The sequence below is a fragment of the Lactuca sativa genome, chromosome 7, assembly GCF_002870075.4.
Source record: "Lactuca sativa cultivar Salinas chromosome 7, Lsat_Salinas_v11, whole genome shotgun sequence".
Lineage (NCBI taxonomy): Eukaryota > Viridiplantae > Streptophyta > Magnoliopsida > Asterales > Asteraceae > Lactuca > Lactuca sativa.
The window spans coordinates 64230770-64250290 of NC_056629.2; the positions used below are offsets into that span (position 1 = coordinate 64230770).

At 36.9% G+C, this 19521-nt stretch overlaps 1 pseudogene; it reads left to right on the forward strand.

Moving 5' to 3' along the window:
• LOC128127263 (dolichyl-diphosphooligosaccharide--protein glycosyltransferase subunit STT3A-like) lies at positions 1-11165 on the forward strand (annotated as a pseudogene).
• Positions 11166-19521: the final 8356 nt, after the last annotated feature.

The following is a 19521-nucleotide window of genomic DNA, read 5'->3' on the forward strand; positions in this document are numbered from 1 at the left end:
ATGGTTTTGTGCTTACAGGACGAGAATGGCCATATTGCCCTGTATAGTGCAGAAGGATCAAAAAAGGAAGCGAAGGTTAGCATCAATATCTCAAATAATCGCTTCTCATCAGATTTACCTACTACATTTCAACGCCAAAAAAGGAACCAACTCTTTGTTTTCTTCTCGATTAAGGTTTCTAAGAATTAACATTGGTATCTCAAACGAATTCAACTCTTTTCACAGATTTCTTCCCAGCTGATTTTATGATTTCTGATTTCTTCCATCTGATTTTAATTTTAGATTGAGAATTCTAAATGTCAGTCGCCAGCAGCCTATCACCGAAACCAAACTGAGACTCGCTTAACCGCTAAAAGCCTGGGATTTGCTAAAAATCTATTACTCAAACGTGTGATTGACTGAAAGTCTAATACTCGTTGAAAAACGAATGCCTGATTTCCAATTAGGATTTCGTATTTATGGAATCCAAGTTCTTGATTCCTGAATTTGATTTCCCTTGACCCTCCTTACAGATCCGTAGAAAATTCAGAAGAGCCGCCACATATCTCAAGCACACGGTACCATCTCTCTCTATCTCTCTCTCACACACACACTCTCACACACACATGGTTATAGATACTGAATCTTTTGGGGGAACTGCGTGTTTCTTGGTTTTCTGCATTTGTGTGCATACCTACAATGTGTTTGTGGAAATGTTTAACAGGTTGTGGTGAACACATGGCAGACCATTGAAAGAAGAATACACGGCGACTATACTCTTTGTGATGGTACTCCGGGGACCGCTTTCTTACTCTTGAAAATTTTTCTAGTGACTGGCAACAAGAATGATCTGAACACCTCTGCTTGCATTATTGAAGCTTGTGACTCTGCTTCTGCAAGCTTTAGGTACCCTCTATAGTACTCCAATCTCATTATCTTGATATATAAATCCATATTTAACATATTGTTGAAATCGATAATGATAGGGATGTAACCTTTTTACGTGGAAGTGCTGGAGCTTATGCTCTTGGTGGTGTTGTGTCAAAGTACCAAGAAAATACACAACACAGATGATTGAATACTATTTCACCCGATTCAAAGAGTTAATATAGTAATTTATATTGATTTTCTTGCTTAATAAGCATAATGCTCATTTATATAACATTGATTTTGCCTAATTTTGGAACAGATTGAAGTAAAGGAACATTGGGGAGATAGAATGTTACACGGGAGTGCTGAACACTTATGGGCATGTATGTTCTTGAATAAGCACTTAGGTGATGAAGTGATTCCTTCATCCTATACTCTAAGATTTCATATAAATCTGATTAATTATAATTAACAATGTAGCAAATGGAGTTAAAGTTATATATCGTATTTACAGATAATATTAAAAAATTGAATGAAAACTATTTCCATTCCTTCACCAACTCATTCCATTATCTTGCTTATTCCATTCTATTCCATCCAACCAAACAGAACCTGAGTCTCTTTTGTTCCTCTTTGTTGGAATAGTGTCTAAGGCTGCAACTATATTAGACAAGTATTTGATCCGGTTGTGCATGGTCCTTTTGGGTTGCCTTCACCATAGCAACTTGATAGGATGATTTAATAAGAGAGAGTAAATATTATTAATATATTATGAGAATAATATAATGGATAATATATTTGTTATTTAATTAATATAAGTCATAGAATTAATTAGAATTAATTTGGTGACTTAAAGAGATTAATTAAATAAAGGGGTATAAACTGTCAATTGTTTGATAGTTAAGCTTTAGACTGTAAATCCATTGGGATATGCTTTGGACGAATTCTAAGAGTGTTAGGATAGCCAAAATCGTCCAAAGGCTTATCTATGGAATGGATTTGGATAGCCTTAAGAGAAGATTATCCAATTAGGGTTTAGGTTGTAACCCTTAAGGAGTCTACAAGTATAAATAGACCCTATGGCATGGGGAATTCGACACCTGACCTAAAGTAAGGAACCTCTGGTCGAATTCCTCCCCTCTCCTCTCTCTTAAATCATTCTTCTTGCTATTAATGTTTGTAAGCCATTAGAGGAGTGACATTTGTGACTCTAGAAGCTCCAAGACAACAAGGTCAACAAGGAACTCAAAGGTATGATTCTAGATCTATTTCAATGTTGTTATTTAACCTAATTAGTCATTAGAAGACTTGGATTCAAAGCATGTTTATTAGAAAGCCTAGATCCGAGCATTAGGGTTTTGCATGCGCACATAGGAAAGTTCTTATGGCTAAAACCCATCAGTGGTATCAGAGCCTAGCTTGGTTTTCTTTAAATTGTTGCTTGATTAACTGAAACAAACTTGCAAAATTCGATTTTTAGGTTTCTGAGTCACTGACTCGGCGAGTCCCAAGGTGGACTCGGCGAGTAGGCCTGACTCGGCGAGTCCCCTTGTGCACTTGGCGAGTCCAGGCGTCAGGAATGGCCAGATTCGAGATTTCTTTGTAATTATCTTATCTAAACTTTCCATAAACTAATTAGATTAATGTTAATTCGTTTTTCTAATAAATATAACTGCAATCTTAATCTAATTAAAGATATTTATCATATAATAAAATATTTAATTTCCTTATATGATAATTAATTAATTATTTTGATTATTTTGGTAATTATCTTAAAAGAAATCTTGAATGAATCAAATATAGATAATTAGGATATTAATTGTTAATTGGAATTATTTGTTATTTGATCCTCCATGTTTTAATTGTTTAAAACTTGCCCTCAAGTTTTGAAATTTATATTTATGATTAAAAGTTTTAATTTAGACAACTTAAATTTCAAAACCCTAGATTTTAAAAGGTTTAAAATACAACCCTATACTAATATGATATTACTAGTATAATATATATGTATAACTAAATGCTAGTCTTACCGTTAGTAGGCCTCATTCACGAAGCCGATCTATAAGGTGGGTATAAGGTTGCGGCCTATAAAATGGCGCTTAATGGGTGTACACTCACACCCACCGCTTGCTTGATTGGTGGAGGGTCGTTAGCCGAACGGGTAGGATAGGGCAACCTCATCCCCTCATTAAAAGTATAATAAGAAATATAAAGTAACTACACATATTTTTAAAATTTCCCAATCCTAGTTACTTTAGGAAAAATGAATTGATGCAATCCCATGAAATTACACTTTGCACCTTGCTAAGATGTTAGTGGAGCGTGTGTGGTTTACCGGCACACTAATTGGTTCTAAGCGAAGGTGGAAAAGGGTGATTCATTGTTTATCATAGTTCGATGGAGCATGTGTGGTTTACCGGCACATCGAATATGTGATCGTTACAATGAAGGCACCATGTGAATTTGCATGGTAATTCACACCCGCTTTGTGATCCTCGGCATCCCAGTCACAAACAAGAGGGGCATATCGAGATTTAAACATGCCATTGAATAGTTTCAATGAATCTCATCCGAACGTAGGAATTCTCAAAAACACTTAGGACTAATAGTTTAAGTTTTGTGATGGAGAATTAGTGAATCGTCATTCACTTACCTTCAATTTATTTGCATGTTAGATTACGGCATCCCTTTTCTAGTATGTAAATGTTATTGTTGGATCCTAGCCCTAATTTTTCTTATTGGGTGATAATTAGGGATTCTTATTCTAATCTATCTTTGTCCTTTTCTAATTATAGATGTCGAACGCAAACAACGCTGCTGCTAGTTCTTTCACGTTGATGAGCCTTTGCCAAAAGGTCACCTTCGATGGAACGAACTTTAGCGAATGGATAAGATACATTCGCACCATTGCTCGCTATGAGGACAAGGAGTATGTCCTCGATGAGAAACTCGAGAAAATCAACCCCGAAGTTGCTACTCCCGCCGAAATCACCGCCTTTGAAACTCATGAGCGAGATGCAACGAAGGTACATTGCATCATGATCGCCACCATGAACTCCGAATTCCAAAAGTCCTACGAGGACATGTACCCGTACGAGATGCACCAAGACTTATTGGAGAGATACCATCAAAACGCGAGACAAGAGCATTATGAGATTTTCACCAACATGATTTCCGCGAAGATGAGTCATGGAGAATCTCTTACCATGCACCTGAAAAAGATGCAAAGGTATGTCGACCGCCTTCGCAAGTTAAATGTTGACTTCGGTGAGGACTTGGCGATCGACATGGTGCTTCACTCTTTGCCTCCGATGTACAACCAATTTAGGATGACCTACCACATGAACAAAGAAGAGGTCACCCTAAGCAAACTCCAAGGTCTCTTGAGGGTCGCTGAGAGCAACTTCAAGGACAAGTCTGTTGCACCAACTCCCAATCCGTCCGCTGCTCCTGTCTTGGCTATTGGTCAAGGAAAGGGAAAGAAGAGGAAAGCTTCATCGAAGAACTATCGCAAGGTGAAAGCCCAAGATGGTGCCTCTTCTAGTGGGACCAAAGTTGATCCCGCTAAGCCCTGCTCTAACCCAAAGGAGGCAGAGTGCCACCACTGCCACAAGATAGGACATTGGAAGAGAAGCTGCCCGGATTACCTGCAAGCAATCAAAGAAGGAAAGATCAAGCCATCTTTCGCAGGTATATACACAATCAAATCTAATGATTCTAATCATGCTATTTCTTGGGTTCTTGATACCAGTTGTGGTTATCACATTTGTTCTAATGTGCAGGGACTAAGAAGAAGTAGGGATGTGGAGCAAGGAAGGATCAATCTAATCATGGGGAACAGAAGATCGTCGCCTGTGACCAAGATTGGAGTGTATTCTTTAGTGCTTAGGAATAGTTTGGTTTTAGATTTGAACAATTGTTGCTATTCGCCAGAAATGGCTAGAAACATCATTTCATTTCATGGTTTATATAGACAAGGATTTAGATTTTCTTTTAATAATGAGAATGGTTCTATTTTGGCTTATCTAAATGGTGTCTTTTACTTTGAAGCTATACCATGTAATGGAATATATGAAACCGTTATGATTGTTGATAACTTAGGAAATGATGTTTTGAATATTGATTCTTCCACTAGTATGGATAAAGCATCCTTGTGGCATTGTCGTCTTGGACATGTCAACAAGAAACGCATAGCCCAACTCTAAAAGGATGGAGTGTTGGAGTCATTCGACCTTAGGGAAGATGACACATGTGAATCTTGTTTGCTTGGAAAGATGACTAAGTCACCCTTCACGAGTACATGTGAAAGGGGCGAGGGTCTATTGGACCTAATACATACCGATGTATGTGGACCATTTAGATCAACCACGAAGGATGGGAACCGCTTCTATGTGACTTTTACCGATGACTATAGTAGATATGGGTATATCTACTTAATCAAGCAAAAGTCAGATACCTTTGAAAAGTTCAAAGAGTTCAAGAATGAAGTGGAGAATCAATTGGGCAGGAAAATCAAGATGCTTCGATCCGATCGAGGAGGAGAGTACCTAAGTCTTGAATTCCACGATTATCTCAAGGAGTGTGGAATAGTTTCGCAATTGACGCCTCCTAGGACACCGCAGTTGAATGGTGTGGCAGAAAGGCGTAATCGAACCTTATTGGATATGGTTCGCTCTATGATGAATCGTGCTTCACTACCAATCTCTTTTTGGGGGAATGCCTTAGAGATTGCCGCCCATATCCTTAACCGAGTCCCTACTAAGAAGGTTGCCAAAACACCTCACGAGATGTGGACAGGGAAAGCTCCCTCGTTGGCACATATCAAGGTTTGGGGTTGCAAGGCTTTCGTAAGACGAGATACTCACGACAAGCTTGAACCTCGAAGTGAGCGATGTATTTTCATCGGCTACCCGCAGACATCCTTTGGATATCTCTTCTATAGACCGAAGGACAATGTTGTCTTCGTTGCGAGAAGAGGAGTTTTCCAGGAGCGAGAACTCATAAGCCAAGGAGACAGTGGGAGGCAAATCGAACTTGAAGAGATTCAAGAGTCGATAGATGAAGGAACCTCTACCGTTGGCACTCAACCCGAGGAGGAAACTCCGGTTGAACCGATTGACGAATCCTTACCTCTTAGACGTTCCGATAGAGTTAAAGTTCATCCCCAGTTATATTAGTGATAGTACACTAATAAATCTTGATGAACCTAATAGCTATAAGGAAGCCATGGCAGGCCCGGAGTCTGCGAAATGGAAAGAGGCAATGGATAGCGAGATCCAATCCATGTATGACAACCAAGTTTGGAATTTGGTTGATTATGTGCCCGGACGTAAGACCGTTGGGTGCAAATGGATCTTCAAGAAGAAGACCGACGTGGATGGAAACGTGCACACATATAAAGCGCGATTGGTTGCGAAGGGCTTTACTTAAACTCCTGGAGTTGACTATGATGAGACCTTCTCACCAGTTGCGAAGATTAAATCTATTAGAGTGATGCTAGCTGTTGCCGCATTTCATGATTATGAGATTTGGCAAATGGATGTCAAGACCGCTTTCCTTAACGGAAGTTGGCTGAGGATGTTTACATGGCTCAGCCCGAGGGGTTTGTGGATCTGAAACATCCGAATAGAGTGTGTAAGCTTGAGAAGTCCATTTATAGACTTAAGCAAGCGTCTCGCAGATGGAATCTTTGCTTCGATGAGAAATTCAAAGAGTTTGGATTTGTACGAAGCGAAGACGAATCTTGTGTATATGTCAAAGCCAGTGGGAGTATAGTAAGCTTCCTCGTTCTATATGTCGATGACATATTACTCATAGGAAACGACATCCCGACTCTGCAGGAGGTTAAGTCCTGGCTCGGGAAGTGCTTCGCTATGAAGGACCTCGGAGAGGCTTCTTACATTTTGGGAATAAGGATAGTAAGAGAAAGAAGTAAGAGACTAATTGGACTTAGTCAGAATACTTACTTAGAGAAAGTACTAAAACGTTTTAGTATGGAAAACTCAAAGAAGGGAGAACTACCGATACAAAGTAATGCCAAATTGAGTAATACTCAAAGTCCGAGTACCGAAGCTGAGATAGTGGAAATGAGCCGAGTACCATACGCTTCCGCAGTTGGCTCAATCATGTACGCTATGACTTGTACTCGCCCTGATGTAGCCTTCGCTTTGAGCATGGTTAGCAGATATCAAGGGAATCCCGGCAAAGCACATTGGATAGCAGTGAAAAACATCCTTAAGTACATTCGGAGGACGAAGGAATGGTTCTTGGTCCTCGGAGGGAGTGATGACTTGAAGGTGCGAGGGTATAGTGACGCCAGCTTTCAAACCGACAGGGACAACTACCGTTCGCAGTCGGGCTGGGTCTTTACCCTAAATGGAGGAGCAGTGACATGGAAGAGTTCCAAGCAGGAGACCGTAGCTGATTCAACGTGCGAATCAGAGTACATTGCAGGGAGCGAAGCGTCAAAGGAGGCAATATGGATAAAGAACTTCATCGGTGATCTTGGAGTTGTACCTGCCATAAAGGAGCCAACGGAGATTTTCTGTGATAACGAAGGTGCGGTTGCCTTGACCAAGGAACCGAAGGATCATGGTAGATCAAGACATATCGACAGAAAATATCACTTCATTAGACATCGTGTAGAAGAAGGACAACTTGTAGTGAAGAGGATATCATCAGAAGATAACCCAGCAGATCTGCTTACGAAGGGACAGAGTAGGGTTAAGCACTTGCAGCATGCTAGGAGTATTAGGCTGAAGGATGATATTAGCATAGATTAGATAGTATTAGAAACATGTAATAGATAAATGTAATTGACATTTGATGATTAAATAAAGGAGTTTTATTTATGAGTAATGTTACTATCTTATGTTAATTGTTTAGCTATTGTTTCACTTTGCATGTTTTGACTTCCAGAATAATTGAGTTTATTAGGAATAATCGAATTGTTCAAATGGTCCACAATCGTTCATATGTTGGGAGTAGATATGAATGAAGATTGTCATGAATTGGTGTGTAGAATGTCTAAATGGTGTTAGACATAGCAAAAGATTGCTGCAACGTTCATGAGTGCTTATGAACTAGTTTTGAGCATTGGAATAAACCCGCACTTGCTGGAATCACCTTATGGAATACGATATAAAAGGTGATCGCAAGATGATAATATCATATAGTCTTAAAACCTAGATATATGGTTTATTATTTGTTAATTGATTGTACATTGATAATACGAAAACGCATCAGTAACTTGGTGTTATAAAACGTATTGTTGTGTATAGTTGGTTAATGAGTAAGTAAATGCATATAAGTCGAAGTTTATCTGTAAACTTTTATCTAAGAGGGTAAAAGCGATATCTCGGCCGCTCGATGATTTGATTTGACTTATGTGCCGGGCCCGGTCAGAATTGAATTGATGTGTTCGATTAAGTTCTATGTCGAATAAATCAGAGATCGAGAAACCTAAATGCTTGACTAACCATTCCATAGGATTGTCAGCATGATATCTAACAGAGGACTGTACGTTCCCTTATCTAAAGGACAAGATTGATTAGATCAGAGTTGACAGCGTCTTTGAGAGCTACGATTGCAAACCGAATTGTACTTGTGAATATAGTTACTAGACTTATCCAAGTGGGAGACTGTTGGAATAGTGTCTAAGGCTGCAACTATATTAGACAAGTATTTGATCCGGTTGTGCATGGTCCTTTTGGGTTGCCTTCACCATAGCAACTTGATAGGATGATTTAATAAGAGAGAGTAAATATTATTAGTATATTATGAGAATAATATAATGGATAATATATTTGTTATTTAATTAATATAAGTCATAGAATTAATTAGAATTAATTTGGTGACTTAAAGAGATTAATTAAATAAAGGGGTATAAACTGTCAATTGTTTGATAGTTAAGCTTTAGACTGTAAATCCATTGGGATATGCTTTGGACGAATTCTAAGAGTGTTAGGATAGCCAAAATCGTCCAAAGGCTTATCTATGGAATGGATTTGGATAGCCTTAAGAGAAGATTATCCAATTAGGGTTTAGGTTGTAACCCTTAAGGAGTCTACAAGTATAAATAGACCCTATGGCATGGGGAATTCGACACCTGACCTAAAGTAAGGAACCTCTGGTCGAATTCCTCCCCTCTCCTCTCTCTTAAATCATTCTTCTTGCTATTGGTGTTTGTAAGCCATTAGAGGAGTGACATTTGTGACTCTAGAAGCTCTAAGACAACAAGGTCAACAAGGAACTCAAAGGTATGATTCTAGATCTATTTCAATGTTGTTATTTAACCTAATTAGTCATTAGAAGACTTGGATTCAAAGCATGTTTATTAGAAAGCCTAGATCCGAGCGTTAGGGTTTTGCATGCGCACATAGGAAAGTTCTTATGGCTAAAACCCATCACTCTTACCTATTTCAGTTTTAGACTTTGTTATTGGTCATGATGTTGCAGGCATGCTTTTCACCTCTATTTGATTCAAGTTCCTTTCTGATCCTTTATATAGTAATGTTTGTATACTTTTGTAGTGCCATGGTAAGGATTCTACTCATTTTACATTTTTACCTTTTTTTCATATGCTTAATTTCCTGTCAACTTAAACTTTTTTGTCTAAAGATATGACAGGTACAACTAATGCTTGTGCTTGCTCCAACTGCATGCATATTATCCGAAATTGCTCTTTCTGAAGCCTTTGATGTTTTCGCAGGATCAAATAAATTCTATGTTTTTAGTTTATTTGAAAATACCCAAAATGAAGTAAGTATTTGCAATCACACACACACGCACATCTTTAGTCCTCAAAATTATTTTATTGACTTTTTTGTTGACTTTGACCACTAAGGTTGGGGATGGAGTATCTGCTAGTAATGTTTCCATGGAAATAGTGACAAAAAAAGAAGATTTGTTGAAGAAAAGACCTTCCAAGAAAACCAAAAAAAGAGGTGGTTGTGGAAGAGACTTCTAAGAAGAAGACTGAAAAGTGGCCCTTAGTCTTGCATGTTGACACATCGATTTTTGCTCTTTTCTTAATTGTGTTGATGGGTGCCTTCTATGTGGTAACCATACTTTCTTCCATTAAAGTAGATTTTTTTAATCGAGTAAAAAAGAAACACCCATGCATAGCTTACCAGATTAGGGTTTGTTTCTTTCTTTTCCATTAAGTGATGAATGGTGTCTGTCGTATGTACAAGGACTTTTTCTTATTTGCACCTAATGAACCATCTGAACGACAAAGTAAATGACGATATTACCCTTTGTTTAGGTTCATAGTGTGTAGGATGCAACAAAAGCATATTCAGCTCTTTAAATTGTGCTCACTTCTCATCCACCTGAAGGGCTTCATGTTTTTGATGATTTCAGAGAGGCTTACGCATGCTTAAGCCATAACACTGAAGTAAATGATAAAGTAAGTAACTCATTGTATTCAATCAGCATTTATATAAGGTCTTAACCATGCTTAGGACCTAGGACTTAACGCACTCATTCACACACACACACACACACACACACTTGATGTTACCAAACAACAACAATGGCTAGTAGGACAGTTATAGTTGATAATACAACATGGAACAACACACATTGCTACCGTTGGTACTACCATGTCATCACCCGAAAAAGCTGCTTGAGAATTTTTCAACTATTTGGATGTCTAGTTTTATTTTTTATTTTTAAATAATAATAAAGAATTGAAAATACGAAATTAATTATTTGAAGTTTTCATCATTGTCAGGTGTCGTGGGATACTCTAGTGATGATATAAAAAAGTTCCTATTAATGGGTGTGTATAGGAGGAGGCATCTTCCCACATATAACGGAGCCTGATTATCTTGTATGTTTAAGTACTTCAAGTAATGTACTTTCATTTTTTTAATTAGCTATAGCATTGTACTTTCAAATAGTTTCTAATTAGGGCATTGTAGTTTTAAAAAATGGAAAATAAATTACTTCTATTTCATTGTTATTTCTTCTATTTCATTTTTGTTTATCTATTCTAATAAATTACTTCTATTTCATTGTTATTTCTTATCAGGTCAATACCAAATTGGTTCACAGGCGACTCCAACCATGCTAAACCCCCTTATGTACAAACTATCATATTTCAGGTAATCAGTAATCGACTACTTTTTTCTTGTTTTGTTTAACAATATAAGTAAGTCTGGTTTTATTTTATTTATTTATGTAGATTTGTGGAGACTGATGGTGGTAGAGGATATGATAGAGTTAGGAAAACTGTAATAGGAAAAAAGCATTTCAAATTGACTCATTTTATTCGTGCTTTTGAATATATTTTTCATCTACCTCATCAATGAAATGGATGTCTCTGTTAACAATGTGTACTTCCATTGGTTTAATTATATATACATATAATACGGTTCTAAATGGGTGTATTATATGTGGGAGGAGATTATATATGGAATATAATACGGTTCTGAATAACTGTATTATATGTGGTACTATATATGGTATGGAGAGAGATAAAGTACGGTTAAAGAACTGTACTCTATTATGTGATCAAACCTAATACACCCCCTTTAGAATACCACCATTTTCCCGTATTCTATATCCTAAAACAATCGTACTCTATTTCATGTTTTCTAGTAGTGAATGTTGATCTGAGTACAATATAATGTGGGCAAATGCAATGGGAAAGCTAGAAGATATGGAGAGTTCCAACCGTGAACGCCTTTGGCCCCAACTTGTTAAGGGTTTCAAAGATCTTTCTGAGCGCTTGAAGGTATTTGATATGACTACATTCTTAATCAAAACCTTTATTCTTCTAGCAATCAGTGTTAGTTTAACGTACACACAATAATAGATGTGATTATGACTTATGAGCTTGTATTCATTGATATTTATTTTATGCAGCTTCAAGACGAAGTCATACTTTCAAATTCAAAGAGATTGCAGATGACTCAAACCAATGTGAACAATTTACCCTCGACATTTTACTTGATAGTAAATCCTCCCCTGAATACTTAATCCATACCATAGGTGTAGTATGTAAACTATTTATTAACAAATAAATAAATCAATATGAAAACCTCTCAAATATAAGTAAAATGTTGGTTGATAGTTTTTTATTTTTTTCTTGTTTCCAGGGAGTGGGTTAGCTAGAATGAGGCAAAGGGAGTGGGTTGACCTTTTGTTTTTTTGTTAAATGTTAATCATTACTGAAAGGAAAAAAATCAAAATTTAATTTTGATTTATTTGATGTCTCGTGTCTTGCAGGTTCATGGTGGTCAGTAGTCCATGTAAGTTTCTTGATTTGTAACGTCTTGTATTCAAGAAATAGCAATGTACTTTCCATAAAAAATTATAAATTATATTCTTTGAAAATTTTGCTAGATAGGTAGGTTTAAAAGTAGAATGTCCTAATAAGAATTAATTTTAAAAGTAGAATGAAAATGACAAGTGATTTTGTGTTGTGTTTACAGGGTTGATGAAAGTGAATAGCTTTGGAGTTAGAAGAGGAAAAGAAAGCTCAAGCTGAAAGAGATAAGATGCTGTAAATGCAAGTGTTGCATTCTTCATTTCAATTGTTAGTATGAAACACATAGTAGATTAGATGAATGCAAATTTATATATTGTAAGAAATAGAATTGTATGACATTAATTTTTATGCAATGGATTGTATTTTTTATATGGTATTTTATTTCTATTATGAGACAGTAAATGCAAATTTAATTTAAAAATTAATAAATATATAAATATTTTTTTTAAGCATTTAAATTTACGATACGCAAAAATGTGTGTCATCTTCATTTATGACATGGCCTTTCTTGATAGGGGCTTTAATGATACACATTGCCTGTCATTAACATGCGCGTCGTAAGGTTATGACACGCGAATGCATGTCGTCTTCCTTTATGACAGGGCCTTCCTTGATACAAATTGCGTGTCGTAAAACGTGCGTCGTAGTTGCGCGTCGTAAATGAGTGTCGTAAATGTGCGTCGTCTCTCTTTATGACAGGGCCTTCCTTGACGCGCATTTGCGCGTCGTCTGAGCCCTTTACGACGCACAATGAGCATCGTAAAAGGTTGTTTTTCTAGTAGTGATGAAAGGTTCCACCCTACAACGGTTGAACTAAAACAAAAGTTGCGCAGTAGGTTTAAACCTATCCTTCTAAAATTATCCAATCCTAGTAATACGTAACCCGATGTATTCATTCATTAGTTAGTTAGTTAGTACCAACAGAACTCCCTAAAGCACATATCATGCAACATTCGAGCATCAAGCAAATCAACTCAAAACATACCCTATACAGGCCATCCTAACAAGTAACTGATCTGATACTAGCATGTAATCTAAAAGCTCATACATATAGGCACATAAAGGCATCTCTCCTAGCATTTTATCTTGCAATCCTAAGCAGATGCTTAGCCTATAATCTAGCTTGTGATTCTCATATCATAGCATAAAACATATAACTTGTATGGGTATTTTGGGAAAACTTACTTGAGCTCGACTGATTGCACCCATCACACCCCTTGTATTTTATTAAAATCCTTAGATTTAAATGTTTTTTTTTAAATACCAAACCCTCGATTTGAGTCCATGCACACCCGATAGTATGCTCGAATCCCTCAAACCAAGGCTCTGATACCAACTTGTAACATCCCAAAAAATACAGATAAAATTTTGTTTTTAGATTCATTCAATTCATAAGAAACTGATACCAAAATATTTAAAAGAGTCACATTGTGTCATACTATTAGAGTACAAATCCCAAAATCACTAAGTGTGGAAAAACATAAAGTGATGCAGTGTGATTAGGCCGATCCCTTCCCCTTCGAACTATAAGTACCTAAAACAGAAATTGAAGATTGTAAGCATAAAGCTTGGTGAGTTCCCCCAACATACCACATACTAAAATAAACATACTGCCAACCATATCTGGGTATTGGCCTACCCCTTCGGTCTATCTCAACCGGATACTGCCAAGCATATATGGGTGCTGGCCTACCCCTTCGGTCTATCTCAATCGCGTACTACCAAGCATATATGGGTGCTGGCCTACCCCTTCGGTCTATTTCAACCGGATACCGAGTCTATTTCACCCTACCCCTACCATATAATATCATAATAGTAATCATAAAGTCATCAAGCATATATAAACATAACTGATAATTATCACAAAGACAATCATCACGCTATAACACAAACTAGTGGGCCGGCCTTGGTGCCTTCGACACACGACTACTGTGAAGGAAGACTCACCTCAGACTTTGGGTATCACATCATACTCAGTGGATGACTCACGAACTCCTCTCCCTATCGTACAAGCACAAAACCCTTAATAGAAATTAGGTCACAATCTGGACCGAAAGTCCAAAACCCTAGTCCTTGACTTAAGGCAAAAATGCTCCTTCACCTTTGCCTTATTGGGCCTCCTTCTTTCCAAGGACCAATTCCACAAAAACCCAAAAAGGAATCCAAATCCACCATAGGGACTCTAAGGCCCAATATGGACTAAGGACCCCAAACATGGCCTTAGGTCCAAAAATGACTTGCTACACCCAAGTGGGCCCGAGGCCAAACTTACTCAAGTCTAAATCCTAACACCACATGAGCCCAAAATCTTCCAAGCCCACAGATAACGTACGCATGACGTACTTGGCTTGTACGCCCAACGTATGTTGGTGTTGACCAGGGGTCGAGGCGCTGACAAAATACGCGTAGCATACACTTTAGTATGCATGGCGTACTGGTCTACCACCGCATTCTTACTTCCATGACTTAATTCCTTAAGAACTAATTTCCAAAACTTAGATCCAGACTCCTAGGAACGTCCTAAGCCATAAAGTAGCAAACTTTATGCTTTTGCATGTAAGAATGAGGCTCAAAAGAATAATTAAGTCCATAAGCACCCTTGGATGGTTCCTAACACTTGCATGGTTGAGGCTTAACCATCAAGGTCCGATTTTTATGACTCAAAACACCTCTAAGAGCTCGAAAGGACATCTCATATGGTCTGAAGTTGCTCAACTCTAAGAATCCAAACTTTAGGATCAAACGATGACATTTTCTCCCTAAAACTAGATCTAAGCATGAAATGGTCAAGGTTCAAGATTTATACCTTCAATGGGTTAGAAATGGTGCCAAACTTCTGGATCTACAAGCTCTTCCCACATCCTTGCTTCTTCCCAAGCTCGCTTCTTCTTCAAAACTCTAAAGAATCAACAAAAACTATCAAGGAAGCTCACAATGCACTAAGGTTGCTTAGGGTTCGAGATTTGCACTTCTAGGGAAATGGAGGCTGAAAAGGTAAGGGACTTGGGGGACTTAAGGTCCTTAAATAGGGTGCAAACCCTAAAAACTAGGGTTTGTCTCAGACACACGCACGCCATGTGTACTCTACGTACGCCCAACGTACGTGGTCAAGCTCCGCGGCCATAACTATGGCTAGTACGCTAAGCATACTAAATGACTACGCCCCGCGTACTAACCAAGGGACCAAATTGAAAGAAATTTTACATTAGGGACTTAAAGGGAAACTTACCAAAACTTGAATGTTATGTAGGAGTTCAGACTAGTAATTAAGGTCCAGAAGGTGCCTACATGAAAAGTACCAGAACGCAAAACATGGTGAGTAGAACAAACGATCCAAGTATCACGTCCCGATCTGCTCTAACGAACTGTAGATCTAAAAAAGAAGTTCAAAACTTTTCAAAAGTTTTAAAGATGAACTCGAAAATTTTAAGAAAAATTAGCCAAAACCATCACGTTTCTAGTAGTGTAGGAGTGTGGAGGAAGTAAAATGGAAGAGTTCGATACCTTTCACGTTTAATTCTGAAAAAAAAATGAAGATTTTGTTGCATTTCTGGTTGATTTTTCGAATTTCAGAGAGAGTACAGAGAGAAAGAGAGTGTTCTGAATAATTGTGAGTGGCAAATGAGGCAACAACTCTTATTTATAGGGTTTAGAATTTGTGATTGGATTTTTCATTTACCCAAAAAAATATGTTATGTTTGAACCGACTATAAATCTAATAATAAAAATTGAATAAAAGTATATATGATTCCAAGGTCATAATTATTGGTAATATTTCTAATAATAACAGGGTTATTTTGGGTTATAGTTAAGACCCAGTTAAGCAAGTAACTGACAAAAGGAAAATTAGGAGAAATTAGTTTATTAATTTCTCATCTTATGATAAATTAATAGAAGCTAAATTTGGATATAATTAGAAATTAATTAAGTACAAGGACTAGATGTTTGTCACACCCCAAACCTGAACGGGGGAAACATTCGGGGGTGGAGGACGTCATATTAAGTATCATAACAATTGAATAGTAAAGAAAGTACACACCACCATAATATAATACATTTGAAAAGTTTACATGATCATTTGTGTTACATGTTTGAATATCAATTACAATATGGTGATCCAAAACATGTTACTAACGCCAGCGCGTTAGTCTTCAAAAGTAGTTGCTACCTGGGTTAGCGTTTTCCTGAGAATACAAGTTATTTCAAAGAAAAATGTCAATAATAAACTTGGTGAGTTCATAAGTAGTGTTTTGAGAAAATGTATGCCATTCGAAAGTTCGTGTATGTTTTCCAGAAAATCCCTTATTTTCTATTAGATGTATGAAATGAGTATGAAAGATCGTTGTATAAACTGTATGTATTTGAACCAGGGAAATCCTATATTTTCCTAAATGTGAAATGCAGTCTCAAATGTCCAAGACCGTAATCTGTAAGCAACTATGACATGCTCAAAAGAATGATGTATAGTCTTATTATAAAACAAAATTATAAGAAGATTTGTATTTGAATGTGAAAAGAACTGTATCTGTTACTCTTCCCGTGAAAACATAATACCATAATAATTGTCTATCCAGTGATTTTTTTATAATCGTACTATCATAATTTGCCTGTAGCAACGTTCTTCAGGCGTCGAAATGAGATGAAACTTGTCACCCCGGGGACGGTAGCTAACAGTCAGGGCGCGGGGTCATTAGTCCCATATAGATCTATACACACTTGTCACGTTCTCCAGATGGGAGATTATGGTTATAAACAGGACTTCTAGCGGTACCTTAAAAGGTATATTGAAGATGAATGACTCACGAATTCTCAATTAAGTCCCGTATTAAAATGAATGCACTTGTTTCTGAAATGATTATCCTTTTAAACGATATCAACGAAGGCATGATAATGATTTGTATGTTCTTGCATGTTTACGAATGTTATAGTAAAAAGGGTTACCCTTGATATGATGCAAACATATAAGGAAAACTTATACTATTTAAAATTATGTTTCATCCCGAGAGGGTAAAGTGGTGTAAGATGTTTGCATGTTAACATGATCCATATGATAGTTATAAAAACGACATGAAATGTATAACAAAAAATTAATGTTTTCACACGGGATTGACCGTGTGTTATTTGTATCCCCCCCCCCCCCCCGGTAAAGTGTTCAAAAGCATTTACAATCAGTTAAAAGCGTAGAAATGGGGGTATGAACTCACCTGGTAGTTTGAAGAAGGTGAGACAAAAGTCGAGCAGAACTTCGATTGGATAAAGCTAATTTCTCGGGATCCTCAGGAATCTCGGGAGCATAAAACTTCCTTCAGGGCTTCGGGATGGCTTCGAGGGGTTAATCGCAGAGCATAAACACGAGAAAGGGAAGAAGTGAGCAACTAAACTTGGAAAACCCTTGAGATCTATTTATAGGCCAACTCTTGGGGTATCACGACGTGAGAATTGAGTTGCTCACATCGTGAGGTCGACGCTTATCCTCTTCCAATGACGATACACCTGCTGTCATCTCTGGAACCTGTCAGTCACAGACTCACGTCGTGAACTTCTGGCTCACGTCGTGAGCTGTCTGCAGACAGCTTCGATATTCGTGTCTCGAACTTAAGAAATTCATATCTCTCGCATACGAGCTCCGATTTTGACGTTCTTTATATGCACGCGTAGGTGAGATTATGCTCTACAACTCTCGTTTAGACTTTGTTGGCTAATTTTGACTTTATTTTTAATATTACATTTTAACAGGCCGGGACAGGAAAAGTCCATTAAAAATCCATAACTTCTTCATTTGATGTCCGTTTTCGTCAGTCCTTTTACCGTTGTAATACCATTGATAAGATCTTCGATTCTCGTTTAGGTCATGTTGGCAAAAAGTCCCTAGATCTCTAATTCGAGTTTTTAGTTGTCTACTTCTATGTTTGAAACTTCGAAAAATCATAACTTCCTCATATGAAGTCAGATTTGGGCGTTCTTTTTATGTATGTTTAAGATTTCGGGATATCTACAACTTTCATTTAGATATCTAAGGTTGAAAAGTATTTTATTGAAATTTCTCGTTTTATGATTAACAGTGTTTTACCGGATTTGCTACGGATTTTAAATTGGTCATAACTTCTTCGTTATAACTCGGATTTTAGTGTTCTTTATATTTTTTGGAAACCTTATTACGATATCTACCACTTAGTACACTCAAAGTGAGACTTTTGAAAATTTCATTTTTGATGTTATTTCTATTAATTCACAAAGGGATTACCATATTTGACTTTTAGTCATTACATTGACTTTAAATATCGGTTTGTTACAATGTTAATTTCTTAAAAGGTTTAATTAATCAGAATAGACTAGAATGTGATTTCATCGAAAAGGAGTTGCTTTTTCACAAAGTTACTAAATAACTATGAATAGGGTGTTAGGGATCAAACCATAACATCCCATTCCTTGCTCCAAATATGAGTCTCACTCTTCCCTATTCCTCCCACATTGGCAACGCAACATACCCTATTAGGGTTTTTGTTTGGCGATTTCATCCCGTCTCCAAGGTGTTGTCTCATTGCTTGGTTAGGGATCTTAGGTGTGATTCCATTCGAGGGGTTTTGGTTTGGATGCTTGGCATTCAATCAAGGTGGCAAGAACATGACCGTAAGCAAGGAGATATTTAGCTAACAAAGAGGAATGCAATTCTCATCTTTCTTTTAGTTGCAATAATTATATGAACATAAGATCCTTGTAGGTTTTAGTTTGACAATATAACTATAATTAAAATATGCTTTCACTGCCATAGATTATTTTTAGTGTGTTTTAAAACCTTTTAGCGGTATCAGAGCCTTATTTCATAGTTATTTGCACTATTAAATCCAATTTGATTTGCGTAAAATCTTGTTTGCATGTTATGGTTTTCAAAAATTAGGGTTTAGAAGGTGTAAAATTTTTATTTTTGTTTTATATCGTCGTTTTTATTACTTGTGCCCTAAGCAAGGTTTTAATGTCCATACCCTTAAACCTAAATCAAACTGAATCATCTGGTGTGTCTCTAGACACGGAACGTCTCCTTCGAGGTGTGGCACATGCCATCAGATTAGGCAACATTTTACAACCCTAACTTGTTTTGCAAAAATATAAATATGAAGAGTTTTCAAATATTGGTTATAACTCTTTTCTTTGACATACTATTTATGATAGTGATTGTAATTTCTAATATTTGTTTATATTAATTATTAACATTGTGTGCTTGCATGTTTAATTTGTCTTAACAAACATAAAGTTTAAATGATTTAAATTTTACGTGTGTGTGTGTATATATATATATATATATATATATATATATATATATATATGATAGTGATTGTAATTTCTAATATTTGTTTATATTAATTATTAACATTGTGTGCTTGCATGTTTAATTT